Genomic DNA, 6438 nt, shown 5'->3' with positions numbered 1-6438 from the left:
TTCATAGTATTCTTGTATGATCCTTTGTGTTTCTGTGATGTCAGTCATAATTTCCCCACTTTATCTCTTATTTTGTTTATTTGTGTCCTTTTTCTTTTTTCTTTAGTGTGTCTAGCTAAGAGTTTGTCAATTTTATTAACCTTCTCAAAGAATCAGCTCTTTGTTGAATTTATTTTTTTCTATCTTTTTTTTGTTGTTGTTGTTTTCAATTTCATTTATTTCTGCTCTAATTTTGATTATTTCTTCCTTTCTGCTAATTTTAGGCTTCATTTGTTCTTCCTTTTCTAGTTTTTTAAGATAAAGCATTAGGTTGTTTATTTGGGCTTGTTCTTGTTTCTTGACATAGGCCTGTAATGATATGAACTTTCCTCTTATTACCGCTTTTGCCGTGTCCCACAAGGTTTGATATGTTGTACTATCAATATCATTCGTTTCTATGTATCTCTCGATCTCTCCTTTTATTTCTTCTCTGACCCAGTCATTCTTCAGTAGCATGTTGTTTAATCTCCTTGTATTTGTGGTTCTCCCTGCTTTCATTTTAGGGTTGATCTCCAGCTTCAAAGTATTATGATCAGAGAATACTGTTGGTATGATTTCAACCCTCTTATATTTGTTGAGGCTATCTCTGTGCCCCAGTATGTGGTCAATCCTTGAGAATGTTCCATGTGCACTAGGGAAGAATGTATAAGCAGCTCTTCTGGGATGAAAGGCTCTGTAAATGTCACTTATGTTCAGTTGGTCTAATGTATCATGTAAGGGTGTTATTTTCTTATTGACTTTCTGTTTGGATGATCTGTCCATATCCAACAGTGGGGCTTTTAGGTGCCCTACTACAATAGCGTTTTGGTCTGTTTCTCTCTTTAGTTTTGTTAGTAATTGCTTTATATGTTTTGGGGCTCCCTGATTGGGAACATAGATATTAATAAGTGTTATGTCCTGTAGCCGTATGAAGTGTCCCTCAGTATCTTTCTTTACCTTTTCTATTTTGAAGTCTATTTCATCCAATATTAGTCCCGCTACTCCCTCTTTTCTCTGAATGCCATGTGCTTGAAATATCATTTTCCACCCTTTCGCGCTGAGTCCATATTTGCCTTTGGAGCAGAGATGTGTCTCCAGGAGGCAGCATATGGTTGGGTTTTGTTTTGTGATCCATTCTGCAACTCCGCGCCTTTTTATTGGTGAGTTCAGTCCATTTACATTTAGGGTGATTATTGAAATATGAGGTCTTCTTGGAGACATTTTATCTTTTGCTTTCCGGTAGCCCAGTGTTTTCATCGTTTGCTTTCCTTGTGCTTCTGTTTTCTTTATTTTTGTTGGCTTTTGTGGGTTTTGCCTCTGATGCTTCTTGTTTTATGTTATGTACTTCAGTTCTGAATCTTTGGTGTGTGGTTACCATTACGAATATGTAAAGGACAGTTATATGTATATAGTCGTCCGCTTTCTTCTGTGTGTGCCTCCTCTCCATTTCCCTTTGCGAATTTGGATCTTTGAAACCTCCCCTTTGCAGTCATTGTGATCTCAATTTGTCCCTATGTATGCTGAACGTTCATTATTATCTTGTGATAACAATTCTCTTCTTATCGTTTAAGCTTATAATGCCCTGTTCTTAGTAAGGGTTGCACTCCTCTGCTTCGATTTGCCTGGTAGTCACTTTACTCCTAATTATGTATTTTTTTTTGTCATTTTGTTTTCATTGAGCTGACCCCTTTCGTGAGTATTTCCTGTATTGCAGGCCTCGTAGTGGAGAAGTCCCTCCAGTTTTGTATGTTCAGAAAGGTCTTAATTTCTCCTTCATATCTAAAGGAGAGCTTAGCTGGATACATTATTCTTGGCTAGTAGTTCCTTTCACTTAATAGTTTAAATATTTGATTCCATTCCTTTCTGGCTCGTAAGGTTTGCGCTGAGAAGTCCGAGGATAATCTAATGGGTTTTCCTTTATGAGTTACCGTTTTCTTCTCCCTGGCAGCCCTGAGAATTCTGTCTTTGTGGTTGTTTTTTGATAATTTTACTACAATGTGTCTTGGTGAAGGCCTTTTTGGGTTGAGATAATTGGGTGTTCTGTTGACTTCTTGAATTCCAAGCTCCAGCTCATGCCTTAGATTTGGGGAATTCTCGTCAACTCTTTGTCTGAAAATGCTTTCTAGTCCCTGCTCCTTTTCTTGGCTTCGCTAATGCCCATTATTCTTGATAATGCCCATTATTCCTCTCCTGATGGTATCAGCTAGTTCTATTTCTCTTTCATTATTTTTCATTCTTTGGTTTCTCTCTTCTTCCTTCTGATTTATTTCTAGATTTCTGTCTTCGATATCACCGATCCTTTTCTCCATTTGGTCGACTCTACTTCCCAAGTTTGCTATTTCATTTTTCAACTCTTTCAGGGTATTGCTATTTCATATACGATAAGGTACATATGAGCATGTTTATATCTGGGGGGAAAGACTTCCAGGTAAGGAAAAGAAAAAGCAAGTGCAAATGCCCAGAAGAAAGATTGTGCATGGTATTTCCAAGGAGTCTAGCATGGTTGCAGCAGAGTTAGTAGTGAGAAATGTGAGGTCAGAGAGGAACCAGCAATCCAAATTACATAGATCTTTGTAGATTATCATAGGTATTTTTGATTTTGTTGTCCAGAAGTTTACTTGTTTAAACAGTCCCATCATGAACATTTATTATTTACTTTTAAATTCTTTTCCTGAAATATATTTTTTCCAAAGATGTACCATATGTTCTCTTCTAGATCCTTTCTGTTTTTAATTAACGCCATTTCAAATACTTAATATTTTTATCCATCCAGAATTTATGGTGCATAATATAAAGCATGTATCCAAACCGATTTTTCCCCCAAAGTGGATTTATTGATCCTAACACTATTAATATTTCTTTCCCCATGCTTGATGGTGCTTACCTTATAAGACATAGTAAATTCTTATATATAAGTGATTTATTCCTGGATTCCTTTCCGTTTTTGCTGCTTCTCTTTATTTTTTTATTTTACTTCAGTACCATATTGTTTAGATTATATTATTTTATAATGTGTTCCAATTTTCATATATTGTTACCCTTTTTCTTCCTTTGCAAAATATTCTTTGACATTGTTAAGTTGTTTATTTTTCCAAATGAATTTCTGAGTCATTTTTCTTAAATGTCTTAGCAAACATGTTGGGATTTAGATTAGGAATTTATCAAATTTGATACATTATCTTTGAGGAATGATCCATTACAATGAGGAATATAATTTTAGATATGTTAGTAGATATCTAAAAATTCTTTCTTGGTCTGGGGATTTGTTTAAAGAGTGATTTTACTTTTTTGGAAATAAATCAGTATCAATTTACTCAGCTAAATTTTGGGATTTAAAATTTTTCAAGAAGTATTTCATCTTAATTTTTGTGGAGGTTAATGCCAGGGAGGGTGCAGCATCCCATACTGTAAAATTGAGGATGCCATTATTCACTCATTCAACAAATATTTGTCGAATGTGTCCTAAGTATGCTAGGTTCTCAGAGCACAACATTAGATAAAACAGAACAAAATCCCTGTCCTCATGGAGCTCACAGTCTAATCATGGAGTGCTTAATGATTAATGCTAACAATTAAAATGCTTGCTCCCAGGTTGCAGTGGATTTTACTGAGAGATGCCAAAAGATTGCTTGTCCACAACTTAGTGTGCTTCTTCCTGTTTTATCTGGAATTGATCCTAAGGTTTTGCCAAGGATGGCTGAGAATGACTTGTAATGATATTGGGTAATATCCAGAATGTAATATGAACATGGAACTGTCATTGAAATATGCTGTTCCTGTACCTGGATTGCAGCTATATCCATGAATCTTTATTCTGAGAGGAATGGGTTTCTTGTTTTGTCTTATATTAGTTTTGTTATCTCATGCTCAGTGACCTAGGCAATGTTGTGAATATTGCATTAGGTTTAAGGAACTTGTTTAACTTGAATGGCTTGGTGTATTTTCTTCAACTGTTCATAATATTTGATTTTTTTTAGTCAGATTGGCTATTTTTATGTGCCTAGGGACTTGGGAGGAGTTGAAAACAAAGGACAAATACAAAAGCAAATGTTAAAAGACATTATGGAAGAAACTTGAGTAACAGATGGCATCTGTATGTAGTGGTAGCTGTCATGAAGATGTGGGAAGTTTGAGAGACGATGGCAAAGATGTATAAAATAAGGTAAATGAAGATTTGTAGAAATCTCCAGGTGACTGATTAAGTTAGACTCAGCCTAAAAATTAATTAGGACATACTCGGTGGTCTGAAAGCATTCTTTTTGGCATGGGTCTAATCTGAACAGTTTAGATTTCTCAAAAACAACATTTGTGATGGAACAGCTGTTGTTTTACATCTGAGAATCTCCAAAGAACAAGCCCTGCGTCCTAGATTTGGCTATTTTTCATTAATAGTGCTGGAGCCCCTGGAAGAGAAAGCAATCTTGGGTCTTGGGATTGGGAAGAATACTGAGCCTTGATACTCTGGTTCTTTAACAGCAGCTTACAAAAGGGCATTTTGAAGGAAGGAGATGTTTGAAGAGGCAATATAAAAAGTCAAAGAATGAGGAAAGTGGGGAGGGAATAAACAGTAAAACTGCCTGTAACAAAAGAATAAGCAATTAGATCAGCACAGAAAAACATGAAAGAAGTAACCGTAGGGTTCCAGTAGAGGAGGCTGAGTTTATTAAGATATAATAATTGCTAGCAGTGTATCAGTCACCTTACATATATTGTTTCATTTAATCCTCACAGTAATTCTGTGAGGTAGTGACTATTATTACCCCATTTTACAAATAGGAAACTAAGGTAGAGAGTGGTGAAGTAACTTATCCAAAGTTACCTAGGCAATAAGTGGAAAAGCCTGGTTTTTAGTCTATATAGTTTGGTGCTGAGTCCATGCTCTTAACCACTACACTACATGATCTTTCTCAGGCCATGTGAAAAGAGCTAGAGCAGGATTTTGACAATGCACAAAGGCCAATTGTTTTCTTTTCTTGTAATTATTTTTATTATTATCCTGTGTTTCATATGTGAGAATTTATTTTGTGCCCCTTGGGGCTCCTCCTTGAGTAAAGACTACTTTATTTTATTTTATTATTAGTTTCAAGTATGCAGTACATTGGTTAGACATTTATATAGTTTATAAAAAATATAGAACCCTTCACAAATTTGTGTGTCATCCTTATGCAGGTGCCATGCTAATCTTCTCTGTACCATTCCAATTTTAGTATATGTGCTGCCGAAGCAAGCACAAGTGAAGGTTACTTTTGCTCTTTTTTTTTCAGACTGCCCAGTGGAGAATGGTTAGATCTCTCTATATTCCTCAGCCAATTCCAGGATTACATCCGTGATCACTGGGATGGCCCCTGGTTTTAATGCTCTGTGTGTTTTATTTGTGAACCCCTTCCATTCTCACAGAAGCCCAGAGTGTGCAAGGGGAATGACTGTTTTGGGGTGATTCAATGAGCTTCTATGGCAGCCATCAGTATAAAAGCAACAGGCTTATAAAGAAAAAAAAGGGGTGGGAATGTTAGAAGTGATTTAAAAAAGGGGAGAATGAGTCTTGAGGAGAGAAAGTCTTGAGAAAAGATGAAAGAAAGCAAAAAAAATGGGCTGTTGGATTATATTTTTGTCTCATAGAGAGAAAGGAGCTGAGATGTGGGTGAGGGCCCTAAAAGACCCAAGTACAAGAGTCTTCTTTTGTTCTGATGAGCTCTGGCATGGAGTTACCAAGGGAGAAACTAGCACTATAGAACTCTTTATACTTTGGACGGGGTTTGGAGAAGACTCTTCTATTGTTCCTTGAGGTATCTCTCTTAAGAGTGTCAAGTAAAATATATTAATAAAAAATGCCCAAAGATTTTCCTTTCATAAACTAGATTCTCTGCATCTCTAGAGTTACTTTTACTGTGGTGCTAAATAATAACAAACTGATTCTAGAAGAATTTATATCCTTATAATTTGAGGGTTTCTATCTATGAACATGGCATATTCCATTTATTGAATTCATTTCCTTTATCTCCTAAAAGGAAAACATCAAACTTTATTAATTAAATCAAGCCTAAAACCGTTAACTCTTGTCCTTGACAATTGTCTTTCTTTCAAGTCTCTTGGAGTAGGTAGTAACTGAGAGCATGGATTTTGAGGTTGGATAGGGCTCTGTTTTTATTCAACCGCTGTCATTTCCCTTACTGTATAATTTTGGGTACGTCACTACACATCTCTGTGCTTCAGTTTTCTCACCTGTTGATTGGGATTAATAAAATGCTTACCTAACTAGTTCGTTAAGTTGATTGAATAAATTAATGTATGTAAAGCAGTACCTATCGCAAGCACTCAATTATTAAAATTACCAATGACCCCACTTACGCTTGCCTGTGAAAAAAGAGGTTGTACTCGCCCATCAGCACTTCAGTCTAAATATAGACACATTAACCTTTC

The 6438-nt window shown here is 35.9% G+C and overlaps 1 non-coding gene across 1 annotated transcript; it reads right to left on the bottom strand.

Moving 5' to 3' along the window:
• Positions 1-5142: 5142 nt before the first annotated feature.
• Positions 5143-5249, bottom strand: LOC120613232 (U6 spliceosomal RNA). Its single transcript, XR_005655624.1, has one exon. It is a non-coding gene; the product is annotated as a U6 spliceosomal RNA (small nuclear RNA).
• Between the last annotated feature and the right edge of the window lie 1189 nt (positions 5250-6438).

Source organism: Pteropus medius, unplaced genomic scaffold (genome assembly GCF_902729225.1).
Source record: "Pteropus medius unplaced genomic scaffold, Ma_sr-lr_union100, whole genome shotgun sequence".
Classification (NCBI taxonomy): Eukaryota; Metazoa; Chordata; class Mammalia; order Chiroptera; family Pteropodidae; genus Pteropus; species Pteropus medius.
This window is presented reverse-complemented; position numbering and strand designations above follow the sequence as displayed.